Source organism: Coenobita brevimanus, chromosome 29 (assembly GCF_032717465.1).
Source record: "Coenobita brevimanus isolate Jiangsu-jjx chromosome 29, ASM3271746v2, whole genome shotgun sequence".
Lineage (NCBI taxonomy): Eukaryota > Metazoa > Arthropoda > Malacostraca > Decapoda > Coenobitidae > Coenobita > Coenobita brevimanus.
The window spans coordinates 1,757,501-1,782,500 of record NC_136982.1 but is presented as its reverse complement, the minus strand read 5'-3'; positions in this window follow the sequence as shown (position 1 = coordinate 1,782,500).

Genomic DNA, 25,000 nt, shown 5'->3' with positions numbered 1-25,000 from the left:
GTGGAGAGGCCTCTGTTTAGATTATTATACTGCTTATGGTGTTGGTATGGGTGGTGTGAAAGTGGTGTTGAAATACCCTCTGAATTCCTGTAAATATATGTTTGTCAGATTTGTAATGTTTGAAGAGGATCTCGGTTTTAGCTTTTCTGTTTCATTAGCTCTCTCACGGTCGGGGAAACTCTTGTCTTTTATTCCAGCCATAGAGAACGTACTGTTTTATAGAGCTGAGAGTCAATGAGCCTAGAGTCTTATTAGTGTCATCATTATCCGCCTGAAGTTTGAGACAAGGATAACTATTTATTTATTTATCGTTTTAAAGTTGGGACGATTTTTTTTCAGATGTCGACGCCAGATGGATTTATTTAGCTGCGAGTGAGTCATGGGAGCCTAAGGTGGTGTTGTCGTGGGGTTAGGAAGCTTACTAAACACCTCTCCCTTACCGATTTATTCCTGATTATGTTGTGTGATTTTTGTGTGTTATTCGTGCAATCTGTGTCAAAATTAAATCGCTATTTTGCAAGCTCTTTTTATGTAATTTTACTTCCTCGTAACATTGAGGATACTGAAACCTTCCTCCCTCGCCCCTGAGCAGCAAAAAGCGCCCATTCATGTCTTATCACGGACCCTTATCATCATGGCAGGGGATTGAGATGTTCAGAAAAGGGACATTGGTGAATTTTCTCCCATTTACGATCATTGATTATTGAGATATCGTATAAGGGAAGCACAGACTCTCTCTCTCTCTCTCTCTCTCTCTCTCTCTCTCTCTCTCTCTCTCTCTCTCTCTCTCTCTCTCTCTCTCACACTTACCCATGTTGAAGCTAAAGTGTTTTTCTACTTTACAGGTAAGGGCGTGAGAGAGAGAGGCGCTGGACAGGTAACGAATGTCCAGGTTAATTAGTGGACAGGTAACTTTTTTTTAGTGCATAGATTTGATAGTCCGTTCCCTGTGGCATAGGAGTGAAGGTGAAATAGATGTAGATGAATAAAAAATAATATAGATACGTGCTTGGAATTGTGTGTGTGTGTGTGTGTGTGTGTGTGTGTGTGTGTGTGTGTGTGTGTGTGTGTGTGTGTGTGTGTGTGTGTGTGTGTGTGTGTGTGTGTCCTCCACCTCATCACCAGTTTTGATCACCTGACGCCGTTTAAATTAACCTTAGAGGGGAGGAGGGAGAGAGAGAAGAGGGGAGGAGGGAGGGAGAGAAGAGAGAAGAAAGGTGAGGGGAATGAGGAGAGAGGTAAAGGGGGAAGAAAAAGGGAGGTGAGGTGAAGGAGGAGGGAGGAAAGGAGAAGTGGTGAAGCAATAAAAGAAAAGGGAAGAAGGAAGGTAAGGGGAGAGCGAAGTGAGAGGAGAAGGAAAGGGGGGAGGAAGGAGGGAAGTGGGGGGAGATGGAAAGGAGGGAGAGGGGAGGAAAGGGAAGGGAAAGTGGTGAAGGGAGATGGGATGGAGGGAGCTAGGATAGAAGGAAAAGGAGGGAGAGAAGAAGAAAGGGAAGGGGGGAGGGGGAGGGGAGATGGGAAGGAGGGAAGTGAGGGGAGAGGAAAGGGGAGGAGAGAAGAGCGAAGGAGAGGAGAAAGAGGGGCTAGATGTAGAGAATAGGGAAGAAGAGAAAAGGAATTATGAAAGGGGGGAGGTAAGAAAAGAGGATAGGGAAACAAAAGGTAGGAAAGACAGGAAGAGAGAGAGAGAGAGAGGAAAATCAAGCAATCAGTACAGGTAATCAAAAAATGCAAATTACTATAAGGAAGTGGGTGCCATAGAGGACGTGGTGGAGAGAATGAGGTGTCACTAATTGGTTTCATCATCATCATCATCATTATTATCGTCATCATCATCTTCATCATCATCATCATCATCATTATCGTCATCATCATCTTCATCATCATCATTATCGTCATCATCATCATCATCATCATCATTATCGTCATCATCATCATCATCATCATCATCATCATCATCATCGTTGTCGTAACCATCTTCATCGTCATGTGTTAGTGCATTGTATGATTTTGGTGATAATTAGTGTGTGTGTGTGTGTGTGTGTGTGTGTGTGTGTGTGTGTGTGTGTGTGTGAGAGAGAGAGAGAGAGAGAGAGAGAGAGAGTATATAAGATGATAATGCCAGTCTACTGTTAACGTGATTGGTAGTGTGACGATAAAGGTTAATTGCAGGTGGTGTGAAAACCGGAAGTATGAGAGAGACAGGATAAATCTTCGTGAGAATATAATAAGACATACTCCAAGAATGGCTTTGGCAGTATGATAAGTCACCCTAGAAAGATAGCCAATAAGAAAAAGAAAAATGGACAAGAGCAACGAAAGAAAAAGACATGCAGACGAAGGAAAGAGAAATTGTAAGGGAATTAATGTGCCTTAGCGCTCACCTGGGTTCACTTTTTCGCTCACCTTTCAAGACAAGTTACAGGGTTCAAGGAGGTTCTAGGCTACGTTCCCACCATCTTGTTAAGCTTGAGAAATTAATCAGTTTTTTTTTTTTTTTCCAACGTTTCTCAGGTGTCCTCTTCCGGTTGTTCTACCTGTCTGCGTTTTTCTTTTTTCTTTTTTTTTTCTTTTTTTTTTTTTTGGGGGGGGGGTTGATTCTGGGTGGTGTGGTTTTGGATTCGTTGTTTTTGTGGTGTGGGTTCACTGATGTTGTGGTTTGGGTTCACTGATGTTGCTTTGGGTTTAGGGGAGTGTGTGTGTGTGTGTGTGTGTGTGTGTGTGTGTGTGTGTGTGTGTATGTGTGTGTGTGTGTGTGTGTGTGTGTGTGTGTGAGTGTAAGAGAGAGAGAGAATCCCTCTTGGGGCAGAAAATAATTTAAAACAAAACTCCTTTCCACTATAATATTCCTGTCTCTTTATCTACCCTTGTGTGACTGATATGTAAGTGAATCTCTCTCTCTCTCTCTCTCTCTCTCTCTCTCTCTTCCATCCACTTTTTTCCCTTCTCCCCCTCCCCTCCCCTCAGACAGTCTAACCGGTACGCCTCCCAAGCTTTCACCCCAAAACACAATGGAAATTATTCATTAATTTTGCCCACCGCCGAGTTACCTGGGGAGAGGGAAGAGGAGGGAGTGGGAGGGGAGGGGAGGGGAGGGGAGAGTGGTAGAGGGAAGTGATACGTTTGGATGGGATGGGGAGGGAAGGGGGTAGGGAAGAACGGAAGGATGAAGTAGGGAGAGAGTTCGGTGTGTTTGTGTGGGAGGGGGAGGGGAGGCAAGGAAAGATCGCTGTGGGTGGGAAGGGAAGGGAGGGAGGAAGAGGGAAGGGTAGAATGACTGGGAGGGGGAGAAGATAAGTTGGGGTGGGAGGGGGAATGAGAAGGGTGGCTGTGGGAGTTGGGGGAGAAGGACAAGCAGGGAGAAGTGGTTGGGGGAGGAATATATGTGGGTGGGAAAGGGGAGGGATGAGTGGGAGGGGGTGGGAAGGGGGAGGGATCTCTGTGTGTGGTGTGGTGGGAGTGTAGACGGGGGAGTGATAAATGAGTGGGGTGACAGGGAAATGAGGCAGTGTGTAATGGTTTGGCTAGGGATGTAGAGGGGAAGGGAAGGTGATAGGTAGGGTGTGGAGATGAAGGTGGAGATGACGGGCTGTGGGTGGTGTGGGAGATGAGGAGTGATAAATGAGAAGTGACGTGGAAATGAGAGGGTGTAAAAATGTGTCGGGGATGGATAATGAGAGTGAGAGGGGAAGGGTAGTGATGAGAATTAATTTGATGCACCTGGATAGTAAGGTGGGGATAATAGATTGGGGATCGGTGGATGGGGGAAGTGACAGAGTAATGAGGGGGTATAGAGAAGAGTAGGGGAGATTGGGATGGTTTGATGTGAGGATAGCAGGATTGAATAGGTGTTGGTGGCGGGGGATATTAAAAGAGGGATAGGTGAAAGAGGTTTAGACAAGAGGAAGGTAGGTAAGGAAGAGGTAAGTGAATGGAAGAGAGGTGACCATGGACTCAGAAGTGGCAGGAAAAATGAAGTGATTTTGCTTAGGGAAGTGAAGGTGGAAGTGACTGGCTATTGGGTGGGAAGAATGCAGAAAGCCATCGTTACTATACCTTTTTCACTTTAACTTGGCCAAAAATTTCAGGAAGTCATCAGTTTAACCTCATTTTATTTATGTTTCTTGTTGCATCCAGAAAAGTTACAGAAAAAAAAGTCTATTGCAGTTGTATTGCTACCTGTAAAATTGGTTTGCCGATTACACCTGTCTTGCTAATTGCCACTACCTGGAAATACATACTATACATAATTAGGACTACATGTAATTGGAGTAGTAGTTAATTGGTAGAGCTCAGGGGCACATTTCTTCAGCTTTCCAGGCTCCTCTCACTCACTCAGCTGAATAAAATCATGTGGTATTGGCTGGAATAGAGCACCAGAGTTACCCCGACCGTGTGAGAGGCGATGGGGAAGGTGTTTTCATTCTCAGGCTCCCATGACTCACCCTCAGCTGAATAAAATCGTCTGGCGTTTAACAGGAATACAAGAGTTGGTGCGACCCGTGATGGGGTGAAGTGATCTTAGTAGGGCTGGTGGTCATGGAGGTGTAAGTTGATGATAAAGGAGGTGGGAGAGGTGTGGCGGTGTGGTGTGGTGTGGTGGATGGTGTACCCCTGATGTGGTCAGTGAGAGAGAGAGAGAGAGAGAGAGAGAGAGAGAGAGAGAGAGAGAGAGAGGATGATGAAAGGAGGATGAGGAGAATGTGTGGACAGACGTTAGAAGGAATTGGAAATGGCAGTGTTGGAGAGAGTGTGGATAGTGGAGAAGGTGGTGGGGAGGGATGTGGTGGTGGATGTAGGATGTGTGTGTGTGTGTGTGTGAGAGAGAGAGAGAGAGAGAGAGGGTGGGGGGGGGATGGCTGGGACCTGAGGAGTGATGTTACCTGCAGGAAATTTGACAGGGATGAGAGTAATTAGGGAGACGGGGGAGGAGGGAAGGTGAGAGAGAGAGAGAGATGGAGGGGGAGAGAGAGGGAGGTAAAATAGTAACTCTTCTTCCCATGTGTACAAGAAAAAGAGTACAGAGTATCAGGAATGCACATAAAACAGACATAAACGATAAAAACAACCCATAAAGGTGGTTCTATTGAGTTGTCCCTTTCACGCATCCCATTTTCTTTGAAGCAGAAGATGGGATTTACGAGACAGGATACACAAATATTTACGTAACCAAACCATTTCACTGCGAGAACGTATTGAGTCTTGCGATCCAGACGGTTTCATTCAGCTGTGTGTGTGTGAAAATTTTTATAAGGGTGGACTGCAGACGATATTCCTCAGTTGTAGGTTAATTATGTGTACCTGAGAGTGATGATGTTTTTTTTTTTTCTCATTAATCCCCCTCGTGTCCCCATCAAGTCTGGCGATTTATTTGACCCATCTTCAGACGATTTTATTCAGCTGAGTCACGGGAGCCAGAGGTAAAGAAGCACAGAAGTAGTATGTGGAAATCTTTAAGGTGTGACTGAGTGACAAGGCCTCTCCTGGAAATAATACCGACCTTACGTTTGAAAATCCTTAAGGCGTAACAGACAGACTGACAGGGCCTGGAAATCCCTCCCCCCCTGCCTCTGGAAGAACTGGGGGGTGAGGAGGATGGATTACAAGGTGTGGTTAAGGAGGCGTCAAGTTTCTCACGGCAACGGAAGGCGCAGCAGAAAAAACAGGAGACGCAACAGAAGCAATAGGAGAGGCAACAGAAGAAGCAGCAAGAAGCAACGGGAGATGTAACAGGAGACGCAACAGAAGAAGCAACAGAAAAGCAACAAGAGACACAACAGAAACAACAGCAGAAGCAACTAAAGAAGCAATAGGAGACGCAACAGAAGAAGCAACAGAAAGGCAACAAGAGACACAACAGAAGAAGCAACAGGAGACACAACAGAAGAAGCAACAGAAAAGCAACAGGAGAAGCAACAGAATCAACAGTTGAAGCAACAGGAGACGCAAGAGGAGACGCAACAGAAAAGCAACAAGAGACACAACAGAAACAACAGGAGACGCAACAGAAACAACAGAAGAGGCAGCAGGAGAAGCAACAGAAGACACAACAGAAGACACAACAGGAGACGCAAGAGGAGAAGCAACAGTAGAAGCAACAAGAGACGCAACAGAAGACGCAACAGAAGAAGCAACAGGAGACGCAACAGAAGAAGCAACAGGAGACGCAACAGAAGAAGCAACAGGAGACGCAACAGAAGAAGCAACAGTTGAAGCAACAGGAGACGCAACAGAAGAAGCAACAGGAGACGCAACAGAAGAAGCAACAGTTGAAGCAACAGGAGACGCAACAGAAGAAGCAACAGGAGACGCAACAGAAGAAGCAACAGGAGACGCAACAGAAGAAGCAACAGGAGACACAACAGAAACAACAGTAGAAGCAACAGGAGACGCAACAGAATCAACAGCAGAGGCAACAGGAGACTGGACTGGGCTGGGTGTGGGAAGTGGTTGAAGGGGTTAGTGAAGGGGGTAGTGGAGATCCCCTGTAGGGGGGGGGGTGCGAATTAGCGAGTTGGAGGAGAGGGGGGGAAAGGTGAGGAAAGAGAGGGGAGGGGGGAGGAAATCGGCAGTGAGGAGACCTGTTGATATTTCGCACATTTCTCCTCCCCAACCCCCTCCCCTCCCCTATCTGTACTTTATTTATTTTTTTTTCACCTATAATGTACGCCTCTCTCCTTTTAATTTATTTTATTTTTATTTTTTATTTTTTATTTTGAGATGGGGCCGAGAAAGATGTGAGGAGATGAAGTGCGAGGGTATGTTGGAGAGGGAGAGTCGTTACTTAGTAGGGACACAGGCACTTGGGGGTTCTTTTCTCGAGGTAGGTAGATAGATAGACAGGTAAATAGATACATAGATAGGTAGGTAGGTAGATAGATAGACTTTTATTGGGATGTTAGTGAAGTTAATAATTTCACCACCCAGCCCTTACCCCCTACACTCCGAATGTAATAGTGGTAGTAGTAGTAGTAACCCCAGGCTCATCTGAACGTGAACCCGGTGCACTGCAGGCTAAAGTTGCCCACCTCAGTCCACCATCCACTTTAGGGAGATAGGGAGGGAGTTGAGGGACGTTTTTGGAACCAGGTAGTGGAGCAGCTCGGTTAATATCGGTGCCACCTCGCGAAGGCACCCGAATTGAAGGTACAGAAGTTAATTAAGCGAGGTGGTGATGAGGTGTCGAATTGCGCAACCCCGGGCAATTCCGGTATGGACCAAGAATTATAAATAATCTTAAAAAATTCTTGTGTCACCCCTTTCCCTCAGTCAGTCAGGTGTCTTTGTAAATTAGGGATCTGGGTTCGTATTAAGGAAGCTCCCCAACACCTTTTCCTAAGTGATATATTCTTGTTCATTACACCTTACCGTCCAGTCAGTTGTGTCTGTAAATAAGGGATCTGGGTTCGTATTCTCGTCCGTTAAGCAAGCTCCCTAACACCTTTTCCTAAGCGATTTATTTTGCTTATTACAACTTACCGTCCTCTTCTGTGTAACTTATTCCAATATCACCACGCTCCGGATGAATAAACGTACAAAATGATATGAGCCAGCCGTATCCAAAAATAAATCGGTGAGGAAGAGGTGTTAGGGAGCTTTTACCGACGAGAATACGGACCCTGGACCTTCATATTGCAACATCTTCAGACTCGCTTTACCGGTTGTTGTTGTCGTTGATGTCTCTGTTGATGTTGTTGATGTTGATGTTGTTGATGTCTTTGTTGATGTTGTTGTTGATGTCTTTGTTGATGTTGTTGACGTACCCTCCAGCTCATAGCAGTGTGGACGGCGGCTGAGTTTCTCCTCCTCTCATATTTATTTATTGTTACCTCCAGACTTTAATTGTATAATTAATTATTTAATTATTTAATAATTGTTTCCTCCAGACTTATTTACTTTGTTTATTACCCCTGCCAGCGAAGTTGGAGGAGGTTATGTATTCACCTGTTTGTTTGTCCACTCAATATCTCCAAAGTTCTCAATGAATTTCAAGAAAATTTTGTGGAAGAGTGGGCCATGGATCAAGGAACAATTGTTCATATTTTGGGGCGGCTCCGAATCCTATGTATTCCACACAATATCTCCATGGATCCGGACCCGGATCCGGTCATTATAATGACACTGGTGGAGGTATGCGCACTGTGAATGCTTTCTAGTTTATTTATTTAATCATTACCTCCAGACATCTTATTTATTTACTTATTTATTATCATTACTACCTCCAGTGAAAGGATAAATCACTTTACCTAACCTGTCCATTCCTAAGCCTCCCTCCACACCTGAAGAAAACTGTCTCAAGTTTACGAGTACTAAATTGAAGATGGTTTCGTCGGGGTGAAGTGGTAGGGCCGAAGATGCTTTTATATATATATATATAAAAGTTTGTTCTGTTAGCACTGTCAGAATAGGGAAGATGTGTGACGAGAGAGACAGACAGACAGACAGAAAGGTGCAGAAAAGAGCAACATCAAGAAAAACAGCTGTAGAAAACATCCAGGTAGAAAGCAGAGGAAGATCAGGGCAGGAAAAAAGTATATGCCAATCCAGGAAAAGAGCATGATAGGAAAAAAAATTAGTACAGAAAAAGAGTAGTGTGAGGAAAGTAAGCCAGTGCAGAAAAGAGCAGAGATACTCCTGGGTTAGTGCCGACAGAGATCATCATAGTTAGATTAGAGAAAGAGACAAGTAGGTAAAAGGTAGATTAATATTGATGAGGGATAGGGCGAGGAAAAAGTAGGTTTGTGGAGGAAGAAAAAAGACAGGAAAAAGTAGAGAGATATGAGGGGAAAGGAGTAGAAGGGTAGAATAGAGGCAGGGTAGAGGGAAGGGTAGATTAGTGCATGGAATAGTAGGGTAGGGAAAAGAAGAGTAGCAACAGGATGGTTAGAAAGGATAGAGGAAAAGAAGTAAAAACAGTGTATGGGAAAGAAGCCTAAAGTTCCTTACCTATATATCGTGGGGGCGGTACATTGAGAGGACAGGATAAATAGAAAAATGGCCATTGTTAAGGGTGAATAGAACAGGGGAAAAAAATAGAGCTCAAAGGGGACAGGGTAGGAAAAAACGGTACAGGGGAAGAGGTAAAAAGTGTACCATAGAGTGCGTGGGTGAGGTACGTACAAGGTGAAGGTGGGTTGGTTTGTACCGTGGGTGGTGGTGTAAGTGGAGAGGGGAGAACAGGTGAGGCCAGGTAACACGAGGTGGAGAAAGGTGTGTTGGAGATGGGATTAAGGGTGGTGGTGGTGGTGGTGATAGTGGTAATGTTGTTGTTGTTGATGGTGGTTGTGGTAGTGGTGTTGGTGGGGGTGGTAAATTGAGGGTGAAAGCAGTGGAGCCACATAGTACAAAGTGGAGTGGGTGGTGGAGGAAAGTGTGTTGGAGATGGGGATAACGGTGGTGATAAGTGAAGATGGTGAGGTGTGTTGGAGAAAGGATGTAGGGCGATGGAGAGAAAATGGTGTTGTGTATTGTAGAAAGTGTGAAGAGCGATGGTGTGGGAAGAAAGATGTGTTGGAGAAAGTAGAGTGGTGGTGATGGTGGTGGTGGTGGAGAGATGTGTGGGAGAAAGGTATAGAGTGGTGGTGGTGGTGGTGGAGAGATGTGTGGGAGAAAGGTATAGAGTGGTGGTGGTGGTGGTGGTGGTGGAGAGATGTGTGGGAGAAAGGTATAGAGTGGTGGTGGTGGTGGTGGAGAGATGTGTGGGAGAAAGGTATAGAGTGGTGGTGGTGGTGGTGGAGAGATGTGTGGGAGAAAGGTATAGAGTGGTGGTGGTGGTGGTGGAGAGATGTGTGGGAGAAAGGTATAGAGTGGTGGTGGTGGTGGTGGTGGAGAGATGTGTGGGAGAAAGGTATAGAGTGGTGGTGGTGGTGGTGGAGAGGGGTAACTGATCCATAATGTCGAAGTGGATAAATTGGGTGGGAGGAGAAACACAGGAAAGACCTCAAGTCCTTTATTTCTATAGCGGTACGGTGTGGGGAGTGGCTGAGTGGGGTGTTGTTGAGTGGGAGTGGTTGAGGGGGAGTGGCCGAGTGGGATTTCATTGAGTGGATGAGTGGTTAAAAGCAGCGTTGGAAGTGATTTTGAGGACACTTAAATGGCTTGCCACCATACATTTGCATCTATTTATCACACCCACCTTAAACACCTGCCTCATCCCTGCCTAACCTCGCCTCCCCACCTCCTGCCTAACCTCTCTCTCTCTCTCTCTCTCTCTAAATGGAAGTAATCAAATAGGGAGTGGTCAATTCATCCCTATCTGTATCCCTGCCCCTCTCTCCCTCCCCCTTCCCCTTCCCCTTCTTCTTCCCCTTCCCCTTCTTCTTCCCCTTCCCCTTCTCCTTCCCCTTCCCCTTCTCCTTCCCCTTCCCCTTCCCCTTCCCCTCTCTCCCCCTTTTCCCCCTCTCTCTTCCTTACCATCTCCCTCTCATATGTCTTGTCCCTCACCCTTATCCATTCCTTTTCCCTCTCGCTTTCTTCCTCCCCTCCCCTTCCTTCCTCCCCTCCCCTTCCTTCTCCCTTTTCCTCCTTACCCCTCTTTTCTCTTCTTCTCTTCTTTCTCCTCTCCTCTCCTCTCCTCTCCTCTCCTCTCCTCTCCACCCTCAAACCCACTTTCACCCTAACTCTCTCACTTCTCTCCCCTCCTCCTCTCATCTTTACACTCCATTACTCTCCCATTTCTCTCCTCTCCCCCTCCTCCTCACCCATACCTTCTCTCTCCTCTCCCCCTCCCCACCCCAAGCTCCCTCAGTGCCCCCATTCCTCACCGTGGAGCGTTACGTAAGCTTCTGTGAGGGAGCTTGAACAGGGAGCATTACCTGGGGACTAAAGTGGCTCTCTGATAGACGAATGGGGAGGGAGGGAGGGAGAGCGGGTGCGAGGGAGGGAGGAAGGGTGGGAGTGTGGTGATAGGAATGGAAGGGAGAGAGGTAAGTGGTGGTAGAGGTTAGAGGGAGCTGGTGATAGGGATGGAAGGGGGGGAGGGAGTGTGGTGATAGGAATGGAAGGGAGAGAAGGACGTAATGGTAGAGGTGAAAGGGAGGGAGGGAGTGTGGTGATAGGGATGGAAGGGAGGGAGGAGTGTGGTAATAGAGATGGAAGTGAGGGAGGGAGTGTGGTGATGGGGATGGAAGTGAGGGAGGAGTGTGGTGATGGGGATGGAAGGGAGGGAGGGAGTGTGGTGATGGGGATGGAAGGGAGAGAGGGAAGTGGTGGTAGGGAGGGATGGAAGGTGGTGGAACTAGTGAGGGAGGGACGGTGAAGCGAGCGAGGGAGGGAGGGAAGGTGGAGCTAGTGAGAGGGGGATGGTGATAGAGGGAGAAGTGGTGCGAGGGAGGGAGGGAAAGTAGTGAGAGGGATAATGATGGTGCAAGGAAGGAGAAGTGATCAGAGGGATAGAAGGGAGGGGGAGAGGTTGGTGTTTGTGATGCGAGGGAGGTAGAGAGGATGGTGGAGCGAGTGAGAGGGGGAGGTGGAGCGAGGCGAGGTGGTGCGAGCAAGGAAGATGAGGACTTGAAAGTAGGGATACAAGGAAGGATGCTGTCTTACCTGCCTTTCCTTGTAAGTATTGTATATGTGGACATGGCTGGGTGTCCTTAATTTTTACTCAGCCCTCAAAACCACCCTAAATGACAGTGATGATGATGGTGGTGGTGGTGGTGGTGATGGTGGTGATGGTGGTGGTGGTGATGGTGGTGGTGGTGGTGGTGGTACAAAGGAATACAAAGGAAAGTAAACAGCAAAAGACCCATCCTTTGTACTCCTTCCAAGTCTCTTTGTTACAGGGAAAGTTATACCTGTGAGTTAAAGGAAGAAGGAAGTGTGATGATGGAAGGAGGAAGTATGATGATGGAAGGAGGGAGTGTGATGATGGAAGGAGGGAGTGTGATGATGGAAGGAGGGAGTGTGATGATGGAAGGAGGAAGTATGATGATGGAAGGAGGGAGTGTGATGATGGAAGGAGGAAGTATGATGATGGAAGGAGGGAGTGTGATGATGGAAGGAGGAAGTGTGATGATGGAAGGAGGGAGTGTGGTGATAGAAAAGGAAGGGAAGGAGGGAGTGTTAGGATGGAAGAGGAAGGGAAGGAGGGAGTGGTAGGATGGAAGAGGTAGGGAAGGAGGGAGTGTAAAGATGGAAGAGGAAGGGAAGGAGGGAGTGGTAGGATGGAAGAGGAAGTGAAGAAAGGAGTGGTAGGATGGAAGAGGAAGTGAAGAAAGGAGTGGTAGGATGGAAGAGAGAAGGAAGGAGGGAGTGGTAGGATGGAAGAGAGAAGGAAGGAGGGAGTGGTAGGATGGAAGAGAGAAGGAAGGAGGGAGTGGTAGGATGGAAGAGAGAAGGAAGGAGGGAGTGGTAGGATGGAAGAGAGAAGGAAGGAGGATGTGGGAGGATGGAGGAGGGAGGGAAGAAGAGAGTGTGAGGATGGAAGCGGAAGGGGAAGGAGGGAAGGAGAGAGAAAAAAAAAAGCGTAACAATGCAAGAGGAAAGGAGAAGCAAAAAGAAAATGAGGATGAAAGAGGAAGGGGAAAAATAAGAGGAAATGTGAAGGCGGAAGGAGGAAGGAATTGAGGTAATGAGTGAGTGATGGCCCCTAGGGAGAGAGGAGAGAAAGTTGGAGGAAAGGAGGAGGAAAATGGAGGAAAGAGCAAGTGAAGGCCGGAGGTAAAAATAACGTGTGTGCATATATATGAGGTAGTATTTTTCCTGTGTGTGTGTGTGTGTGTGTGTGTGTGTGTGTGTGTGAGAGAGAGAGAGAGAGAGAGAGAGAGAGAGAGAGAGAGAGAATAGTATTTTTATTATTCCAGTCGGTCAAGAAGAGCGTGGAATATGAGTTTGGTATCTTAATGCCTTTTGATATGTGGTTTATGCATATCATGTAAACGTAGGGAATTGGCCCTTTCGCTATGATTGACGTCACATTATTATTATTATTATTATTATTATTGTTATTATTATTATTGTTATTATTATTATTATTATTATTATTATTATTATTATTATTTATTATCATCATGTGAGAGAGGGGGGTGTGAGTTGGGAGCAGGGCAGTGAAATGGCGGCGGACAGGGCGACGTGGAGGCGATTTGTTTGTGGCCATCCCGAACGGGATTGAGGCGTCTGGCAATAGATAGATAGATCATCATCATCACCACCACCACCACCACCACCACCACCACCACCACCACCACCACCACCACCACCACCACCACCATTGGAATAAAAGGAGAGACAGTGTGAATCGTGGTAGGATTAGAGTGTGTTGGTAACCGTAGGATGGGTAATTACATCCCGGCGTGTCACTTGCAGTCGGCTAATTACTACTTTTGACACCAGGTCGCGGAGAGTGACACGTCGGGTAGACAGGGGGGGATACCATACCATAAACACTGTCACCATCTCCACCACTAACGTCATTACCACCACAACCACCATCACCACCAGTTACCACCATCACCACCAGTTACCACCATCACCACCAATTCACTACCACCAACACAGAGAGAGAGAGAGAGAGAGAACAGTAATGGTAATCATGGTAATGAGTAATGACAAGGAGAGTCACCTGGGTCAGCTAATTAATTTTTCCACCTTGTCGCAGCGAGTGACACCTGCCCTTACCTGTACCCCGTCAAGCAGGCAGGTGACCCCTACCAACATTACCAACACTACCAACATTACTACCACCACTACCACCATTACTGTACTTTCACCATTACCAACACTACCAACATTACTACCACCATTACTGTACTTTCAACATTACTAACACTACCACCATCGCTACTAATATTACCAGGGCTTCCAGTATCGCCACCAACATTACCACCTCCACCACCACCACAACCACCACCACGCCACATCCATTCATTAGCCTGACGGAAGGTGAAAATAGGGACAGTTTAGTGAGCTCCATATAATCAGGTCCTCTTTAGTGTCCCCTTTGCTATAGAAAATGGATATCAGTGAGTGGTAATGAAAATGAAATAGTCTCTCCCTTGACGTTCATTTCCGGTGGTTTATTTTTACCTGTCTGGTCTGTTTTTGTACCTGTGGTGTTAAATTCGACTCTCATGATTAGGACAACTCTAGTGGTGCATTCCAGCGACCCCCAGACGATTTTATTCAGCTGATAGTGAGTCATAGGAACCACATAAAATCACCTATAACCCTTTCATAGTCGGGGCTACTCTAGTATTACATTCCAGCGGCCTTCAGACGATTTTATTCAGCTGATAGTAAGTCACAGGAGCCATTCAAAATCACCTACAACCCTTTCATGGTCGAGACAGCTCTAGTAATGTATTTAAGCTGACACCAGACGATTTTATTCGACCAAGGACGATTTTATTGAGCTGAGAATGAGTGATAAAAGTCAGAGAGAGAGAGAAAGACAATATAAATATATATATATATATATATATATATATATATATATATATATATATTTTTTACATCGTCAGAAATCGAAATATCTATCCTGAGGTAAATAAAAAAAATCGTCTAAATAAAAAATCGTCTGAAAAAAATCTAAATAAAAAAATCGTCCAAATAAAAATTTGCCTGTAAATAAAAAAATCGTCTGTTAATTAAAAAATCGTCTGTAAATAAAAAAATGTCAAAATCTGTAAATAAAAAATCGTCTGTAAATAAAAAATTGCATGTAAATAAAAAATTAAAAATCGTCTTTAAAAAATCGCCTGTAAATAAAAAATCGTCTAAATAAAATCGTCTGAAAATAGAAAGGGAAAGAAAAAGGGACATGAGTGTAGTTAAATGAGTTGGAAGCAGTTGCAGTACCATTAAACGTGTGTGTATGTGTGTGTGTGTGTGTGTGTGTGAGAGAGAGAGAAAGAGAGAGAGAGTGCGTGTGTGTGTGTGTATGTGTGGAAATCATTATCAGTGACGGCCTATCGCATCCGTACATCAGTTTTTTTGGAGTTGGTCGTCTTGTGCTGAGAGTTGGAAAAAAACAAAAACAAAAAAGAAAGAAAAAATGAACATAGGATTAGCACAAATTACACAGATCAAGGAACCCAGTGTTGAAGTGTAGTTAACTCTCTCAGGCCCATATGACTCACTCTCAGATGAATAAAATCGTCTGATCTGAGTTACTAGAATGGTACCCATCATGACGGGGTTAGAGATGAGGTGAGGGTAATAAGTCACTCAAGCTCCTATGACTCAGATGAGTAAAATCGTCTGGTGTGAAGTTGCAAGTGAGGGCTATGGCTGACTAAAATCGTCTTGAAATCACCAGAACACACAGCAAAAAAGCGTCGTAAAGCTGAAGGGGTTATGTATTGACTTCTTCATAATTACACTAAGCTTCTCCAGACGATTTTATTCAGCGTAAGAGAGGCGTCGATAGGGAGGGGGTTAGCCATCACAAACCCTTTACCACCAGGAGGCTCCACTAAGCTGAATAAAATCGTCTGGTAGTAGCAAGAAAAAAAAACAGCGTCTTAATGGTGAAGAAGTTGATGGATTCGTGACCTGTAGCTGAAGTGTGTGTGTGTGTGTGTGTGTGTGTGTGTGTGTGTGTGAGAGAGAGAGAGAGAGAGAGAGAGAGAGAGAGAGAGAGAGATTTAAGGTAGGAAAAAGTAATCAGCAAATCCTGTGAGGCGAATCAGCAAGGCGATAACGATTTAATCAACACATTCGTAAACATCACCCCTTTCACCGCCATGACCTCATTTGTGGTACGGGGACGTCACTTGTACCACGGTGACGTCATTTGTTGTGGCCCCAGGATCATCTGAAACGTGAACCCAGTGGACTGCAGGCTGAAGTTCTCCTCCTGCAGTCCACCATTCTTTTCGGGGGATAGGGAGGGAGTTGAGGGACGTTTGTATGCCCGGGCAGTGGTGCCGCCTGGTTATCTCGGTGCCACCACGTGAAGGCGTCTCTCTCCTGCACCATATTACCTTCTGGCGGCCACCAGACGATTTTCCTCAGCCTAGGAAATCCCCTGGTAGTGAAGGAGTTAATGAAGAAGGCGTCAAAATCTTATAGTTTGAAATGTCTGCCTTAAAGATGAACAGATTCCTTAGAAGACAGCAAGAAAAGACAGCATCGTATTGAGAGAGAGAGAGAGAGAGAGAGAGAGAGAGACACCCCTGCCCCAGAGGCCCATCCATCCTCCCACACGGCAGCAGATAGCGTCGCACACCCTTACATGCCACCATTTGGACACTCATACCAACCCCCTTTTAGGACGGGTGTGATGGTTTTAGCAGGGGGGGTTTTATGACCTGTCGGCGGGTCTAATGGAAGTGCAGTAAAGACGAAATTGAATTCTTCGGCACAGCTAGGATCGAACCTGGGATTTTACGATTAGCAGACCACTAGGACTTGGCCACCACAGAGCACATATACAGGTGGACACTGCGCCCGGTGGTCTAGTGGTCTTAGCATTGCGGTCGGAGTGACAGCCTTCCATAATTTTAATCCCAAAGAGGCAGTTGACCTTTCGATAATGTAATGCCACCAAGAGGAGTAGGCTGGTCAACTACCCTTAAATGTACTGGACTTATACAGCCTAGCCCAGGGCCCCTACGCCTCGGGGGGGGGAGTAATATAGGATTGGATGTTACCGTATACAGTATATTGTATTTTTACTGTCATTTTTTTTTCCAGTTCTGTTCGTATGATGTATTTTTTCCTTTGTAATATAAGTGCATTTTTCCTCTACTCTGGCATTCACACTCAGAATCCTATACTTCACCCTCAGCTGAAGAAAATCGTCTGGCATAACCTAGAGCTGTCTGGGTCCTGAGAATTAATGGTGACTATCAACACTTTCATCTGAATAAAATCGTCTATTTGTACCTGACATCATATACTAGAGTTGCTCCGTTCCTGTGAGAGTCAGTCCCTAATTAGTTTGTGTGTGTGTGTGTGTGTGTGTGTGTGTGTGTGTGTGTGTGTGTGTGTCTGTGTGTGTGTGTGTGTTCCTCATCTCCCCTTTTTCCTGTAAAGTAAAAATTAAAATTCTGTTTTTATTTCATTGCATCTGTGTCACAATCAAGGCATGTCCATCACTTTCCTCCCTGACGCATCATATCAGAGAGAATCATCCTTGGACAGAGAAACATACCAAGCCTCTCACAGCTCAGGAAGATTAGCCAGCAGAGGGAAGCAAGGAGTGAAATATTAGGCAAAGTTTTGTGGTCGACGGTATGCATTTGTGTTAGTGTCGATGGAGTGAAAGGGGATTGTGGTGATAATGGTGATGGTGGTGATAGTGGTAGTGATGGTGGTGGTGGTGGTGAGTGTGGTGATGGTGGTAGTGGTGGTGAAGTAACTTGAGTACACACAGCAAGAGATTATCATGTTCCGGGGAGGTACGGTACACACACACACACACACACACACACACACACACACACACACACACACACACACACACACACACACACACACACACACTTGTCCTCTCACATGCATATCTCTTAAGCACCCTACTTACATTGCAACCCTTTCACTTAGATTCTCTCTCTCTCTCTCTCTCTCTCTCTCTCTCTCTCTCTCTCTCTCTCACACACACACACACACACACACACACACACACACACACACACACACACACACACACACACACACACACACACTTGTCCTCTCACATGCATATCTCTTAAGCACCCTACTTACATTGCAACCCTTTCACTTAGATTCTCTCTCTCTCTCTCTCTCTCTCTCTCTCTCTCTCTCTCTCTCTCACACACACACACACACACACACACACACACACACATTCAGCCTTTGCCATCCTTCATCCCCAAAGTGATTTCAGTAACACATCATCATCATCATCATCATCATCATCATCATCATCTCTTGTAGTCAGTCATTCATACCAAGAATCCATATTATTCACCAGCATCTTTAGTTCTTCCATTCACCGCCTCATTCATCCAATCACTCAGTCAGTACATTCATCCATTCACCCACTCACTCGTTCAGGTCAGTCCCTTCATCCACTCATTCATCTTGTCTCATTCACTCGATTTATACATCAGTGCAGTCAGTCACTCCAGTCTCCCCCACCCCCCCAAGAAAGCCAAAGTACATTTATTCATTCCTCCAAGCTTTATTCATCTGGTCATTCATTCATTTTCCAGTCATTCATTCATTCACCCACACACTCACCCAATCATTCAGTCCACTCGCCTAGACATTATGTGTTTATCCATTCATCCAAAAATTCATTCAGCTACTTATTCATTCATTCAGCAGGTGACTCCTTTATTCATTCATCCGGCCACTCCTTCATTCATTAATCCGGCAACTCTTTCATTCATCCATCCGGCTACTCCTTCATTCATTCATCAGTTCACTCCTTCATTCATTCATCAGTTCACTCCTTCATTCATTCATCCGGCTACCCCATCATTCATTCATCCGGCTACCCCATCATTCATTCATCAGTTCACTCCTTCATTCATTCATCAGTTCACTCCTTCATTCATTCATCCGGCCACTCCTTCATTCATTCATCAGTTCACTCCTTCATTCATTATCTAGTCACACTTAGCCTCGCGTCCCCTCACTCACCCACACAGCACTTTCACCTTTTACTACATTCACCTCCACACACACACACACACACACACACACACACACACACACACACACACACACACACACACACACACACACACACACACACACACACACACACACACACACACACACACACACACCCTACTTCCAGAACACCCACCAAGTCACCTACACCCTCCCTCCACCCCCCCTCCCACCTGCCTACTCACCTGTCCCTCCACCTGCCCCCCCTCCACCTCGCTCCTTCTAAGGTCCACTTGTTTTGTTTATGTTGGCTGGGTTGGTGGCTCTTGTCTTGTTTAGGTGTCTAGTTGTTCATTCAGTCTTGAGCAACGACGTGGCTAGAAAGAGAGAGAGAGAGAGAGAGAGAGAGAGAGAGAGAGAGAGAGAGAGAGAGAGAGAATCCTAGAATTTAGTGTGCTCAAAATTCAGTCTCATAAATTAGAGAGTGAGAGAGAGAGAGAGAGAGAGAGAGAATCCTAGAATTTAGTGTGCTCAAAATTCAGTCTCATAAATTAGAGAGTGAGAGAGAGAGAGAAAGAGAGAATCCTAGAATGTAGTGTGCTTAAAATTCAGTCTGTCATAAATTAGAGAGAGAGAGAAATTAAAGCTCAAGACAGAATTTTCCTTATATCTCTTCACCTCCTTATAAGATTCCCTCAAGATCTTCCCATTTTCTCCTCAGGTGTGTGTGTAAGAAGGATTAGAGAGATGGTCTTAACATAGAAACCAGGGTATTTGGTTTCTACTGCTGATGTATAAGTTTTCTGGGAAGGGAGGAGAGAGAGAGAGAGAGAGAGAGAGAGAGAGAGAGAGAGAGAGAGAGATACCTTGTTTGGGGGATACTGTGTGTGTGTAGGGGTACCGTGTGTGTGTGTGTGACTATGTGGGAGATACTGCGTGTGTGTGTGTGTGTGTGTGTGTGTGTGTGTGTGTGTGTGTGTGTGTGTGTGTGTGTGTGTGTGTGTGTCCCTGAGCTGCACATGATCACCAGAGTCCTAACCTCTTCATTACGTTCACATTTTTCACACTATTTCCAACAAACTTTATTAATCTTAGCATCCCTAGTAAAGAAAGTCCCAGTTTTCAAAGTATATCATCTGGCTGTACTAGAATAAATAAATAAATAAAGATATCGTTGAATAAAGTACAGTTGTAGTAAATGGGGGATTGTTAAAGAGTTTTATTGAAACGACAAGCAAATAATAAATATTTCTAGACAAGCAAATAATGAAAAAAAATTTCTAGACATGCAATAATGAATAAATTTTTCAAGACAAGCAAATAATGAATGAATTTTTCTAGCCAAGCAAGTAATGCATATCTAAATTTTTCTAGACAAGCAAATAATGAATAAATTTTTCTGTACAAGCAAATAATGTACCGGTAAAAAATTTTCTGGACAAGCAAATAATGAATAAATTTTTCAAGACAAGCAAATAATGAATAAGTTTTTCAGGACAAGCAAATAATGAATAAATTTTTCTAGACAAGCAAATAATGAATAAATTTTTATGGACAAGCAAATAATGAATAAATTTTTATGGACAAGCAAATAATGAATAAATTTTTATGGACAAGCAAATAATGAATAAATAAACCAGCCCAGCGATTTTTTAGGAAAGCATTACACCTTTTGTCACCTGCGTCACCTGTTTTCAAATTGATCCTTGTGTTCGATATTTGGTAATGTGCACGCATAAATATTTGCATCTCTCTCTCTCTCTCTCTCTCTCTCTCTCTCTCTCTCTCTCTCTCTCTCTCTCTCTTTATTCATACTTTTTGCATTTCTAGCCTGACGCGTGACCTGACCCGGGTAACCCCAATTATTTTCCTCGCCAATCACCAGAGGAACACCCAATCATCTTGCCTGGACACTGGCTTCCCCTAGATAATCACTGATCAGGGTTAGGGTGAAGAGCTACTAGGGAAGGCAGTTTCTTGGGACGATGTCATTGACCATAGAAAAGACTACTGGAAAAGGAGAGCTTAAAATTAAATATAGTCACCTGTAACCCTTTCACCCCGAGGAGTTTATTACAAGCTGAACACATTTGGTAGTTGGTCAGAATATAAAACAATGACGTTCTTGTCCTGAAGGGTTTTACTGCTTCTTTACTAAACCTCCCTCCAGAATTAAATAAATTGTTTGATCTGATACTGATTAAAGTAAAAATAAAATGATAGTCAGGGTTTATGTTGGAGTGGTACCGACGCCTTGATCTCCCCAACTCAACCCACCCTAGCCACACCACACCACGCCACACCACACCACACCACACCACGCCACGCCAACGACCAATAATAATAATAATAATAGGGCTGGATAATAACAATCCATATCCAAAAATCAGTCGCTCGTAGAAAAAGTTACCAACCACTCATATCCAAAAAAATAAATCGCTGAGGGAGAGGAGTTAGGGAGTCTCCTTACCCTCGGGGCCCTGGAGGATAAGATGAAGTTTTATATTCTCGAGTGGTGACTTGAGGGATGGGCGAGGGTCGAGTATTTCCTCAGTAAATATTGCCAGATGCGGGGAAAACACTCCTACTTTCACCCTCACTTGAAGTCGCCTTGAAGAGCCTGGTTTCTCTGCCGCTATACTCCTCTCACTCAAACCTGGCCTAAAATTGACGTCTCTCCATCCTGAATATGGAATTATGGCCGTAGATTAACACTAGGGTATCGTCCTAATCACGAAGAAGTGCTGTGAGAATGAGCCGTAGAACTGTCGTATGCTCTCCATCTGTAATATTAAATTGTAACAGGAGATTAACACTAGAATATGGTACTAGTCACGAAGAAGTGCTATGGAAAGGATGCTGAGCCGTAGAATTGTCTTATTATGCTTTCCATCATCGAGTTGTATCCATAGATTAACACTAAAATATCTTCCTAGTCACGAAGAAGTGTTGTGGAAAGTATATAGCAATAGATTAACAGCAGAATATGATGCTAGTCACGAAGAAGTGCTATGGAGAGGATGTAGAGCCGTAGTACTGTCTTAGGCCATTGAGCTACGGGAAATAAGCTGCAAGAGGACGAAAATCTGGACCAAGTTAAGGTGAAAGAACTGTAGTAAATCATCGTTATAAAAGGGAAGCCGGTGGTGTAGTGGTTAGCACATCCAGCCCGCAACCGATTAAACCCGAGTTCGATTCGCGGGCCGGTCAGACTCGTGGATAAAATCTGTTTCCCATATCCACCTGTTCACCCACCTGTAGAAATTAGGGACCTGTGTGTACCTTCGATTGTTACCTGTCGTGTTCTAGGGGAAGGTTTTGTCTTGGTAGAATCGGAGTGTGTGCCTCAGTTGACCTTCGTTTAGTCGGTAGGTGTTCATTCTAAAACATTCATCCTTTTTATAAGTCTCCTTTTGTTTTGTTTTATTATTATTATTATTATTATTATTGTTATTATTATTATTATTATTATTATTATTATTATTCTCCGACAACGAGAGTATATTTTCCCCCTTGTTTGTTTGTTAGTTTGTTTGTCTGTTAGCAGGATTACTCATAAAACCAAAAGAGAGATTTGGAGCAAATTTGGTGGGTAGATAGCCCTTGTCCCAGCAATCGATTAACTTTTGGCAGCGATCCGGGACGTATTTGAGATTCTGGATCCGGAAAACGCTTTTTTTTTTTACGAAACCCTAATCAGTGATGAGAAAACCTAACCCATTATGAAGAGTGGTTTGGAAATTACGTTGTCCTTGTGGGAGAGATGCGCTCCACTGAGTGCCCCTCTGGATATTATCATGCTTTGAAGGCCGCAAGAGATTACACAAAAATTACCTCTTAACCTCTTCGGTGTGATGACGTGTATAATTAGTTTATTCGTGCTACCTGCAGACGGTTTATTCATCTCAGGTAGGCTTGGGACTGGAGGGGTTAGATAGAGCCTTCAGTAATACCTTTAAATGAGGTGGTTTTCTTAAGCTGAAGAAAATCGTCTAGAGATAGTAAGAATTAAAACAAAGATCATTTTATTTACAGTTCAGTGGTTCTTCTAAGCTGGATAAAATCGTCTGGAGGTGGCAAGAAAAATCGTCTTATTCAAGGGGTTAAAATTGCTATTAATAAAGATACATTTCTCGTTTCTCCCAGCTCTCGTATTCTCGTGGCCTAAGGTGGCTCCATAACACCTCTTCCTTAGCGATTTATTTTTAGATATGGCTGGTTAGTATCCTTTTGCATGTTATGTATGTCAAGTGAGTCGATATTAGAAGAATTTATGTACATCACAGAGGAGGACATTAAGGGTGTAATAAGCAAAATAAATCGCTATGGAAAAGGTGTTAGGGAGCTTACCTGATGAGAATATGGATCCAGGTGTAAGGAAAAAGTTGTGATATTTTGTAAGTCGATGATTGTTGCTTTTTTTTTTCTCTCTCTCTATTTTTGCGCATCCCCGTGGCATGGAGAGAGAGAGGGAGAGAGAGAGAGGAGGGGTGGAGGTCATGATAAGGTCAGTACATATTAACATGCTGTCCAGAGTTCACAGTATAATTAATTCTTGACAAACTCATCCTTTTAAATGAATCAGTCTTGCAGAGGAAAATAGTCTCTCCAAAATTCCTATATGCATTTTTATTTTTATTTATTTATTTATTTATTTATTTATGTTTTGATGGTCTCTTTACTCTGGTCACCATTTATTCGTTTTCTTTTTTCCCTTTTTCGTGGCTACCTTAAGACGATTTTTCTTTTTTTTTCTGCGTAGGAAAGATGTCACGTATTGAAAGGGTTAGCCTGGTCACTCTGATTCTCTCTCTCTCTCTCTCTCTCTCTCTCTCTCTCTCTCTCTCTCTCCCCATAGATCATACTTTTCGGCGTAATTAATCGAGGAGGAAAGTGACAGACATACCTGAAGAGTGAAAATGGAGTGTATTTACCTCACGTCCGTCACTTTCCTCCCTGACGCATCTTATCTGGGAGCCTCACTTTTAGACAGACAAACAAACCAAGCCTCTCACGACTCAGGAATATTCGCCAGCAGAGGGGAGAGTGAAGAGTTGAAGAGGGAAAATGTGAAGGGAACTTTAGGAAAACTGATACGTGAAGCAAACTTTTATCCTCGAGCATTAGAGTGAAGTTTGCATCGCCCCCAAAGGCCCACCTGTTTTAGTTTTGCCTCACCCTTAATTCGTGTCTGTCACCAACTTAGTCCCCTTTAAGAGATGGAGGGGAGATTGTTGGCTCAGTGTGTGTGTGTGTGTGTGTGTGTGGAGAGAGGGATAGAGTGTAGTGTTATGTATGTGTGGATAGGGGTAGAGGGTAGTGTTGTGTGTGTATGTGTGTGTGTGTGCGTAAATGTATACATATATTGATGTCAACGTGAAAAGAGCAGTGTCAGCTTGAAGAAGAGGACGAAGGTTTGTGGTAAAGGTCTTTGTTGAGTCGGCAAGAAAAACACCTTATATAAACCAGCCTATAATGGCGTTGTAAACAAATCGCCTACACTGTGCATAAATAACGTACAAAAGGATATTAACCAGACGGATCCCAAAATAAATCGCTAAGGAGGAGGTGTTAGGGAGTCTCCATAAGCGACGAAAATACCGAATAACGTACAAAAAGAGATTAACCAGGCATGTCCCAAAAGAAATCCCCAAGGAAGAGGTGTTGGGGTAGCAGGAATACCGGTTCACAGTGACTCAGGGTGCTCAGATTAAAACATCACACACACACACACACACACACACACACACACACACACACACACACACACACACACACACACACACACACACACACACACACACACACACACACACACACACACACACACACACACACACACACACACACACACACACACACACACACACACACACACCGGGAGCCAGACGCCTCAATAAATCGTCTGAAGTGCTTTTGGCCTCCCTGCTTGCCTACCTACCTATCTACCTACCTACCTGCCTACTTACCTACCTACCTACCTACCTACTTGTCTCTCTGCTTCTCTGTGTTAGTCTGACTCACTCCACTTCAAGTCACACCACCACGATACCACAACATTCCACTGTACACACCATTACACTTGACACTGCCACACAATGCTCCAGTACACACACATACATACCACAGTGCTCCATATTACCTCACTACACTACACTGCATTGCATTACACTATCATCACATTCCACACATTACACATAACACACCACTCAGCACATAGCACACCACACCACACCACATCACATCACATCACATCACACCACACCACTCCATAGTACTCTTCATCATTCCAAGCCATACCACACCCACCACCACCACAGCACTGGACACACACACACACACACACACACACACACACACACACACACACACACACACACACACACACACACACACACACACACACACACACACACACACACACACACACACCAGTATCTCAGTCTCAGTTCTTCACATCAGGTAACCACACACACCT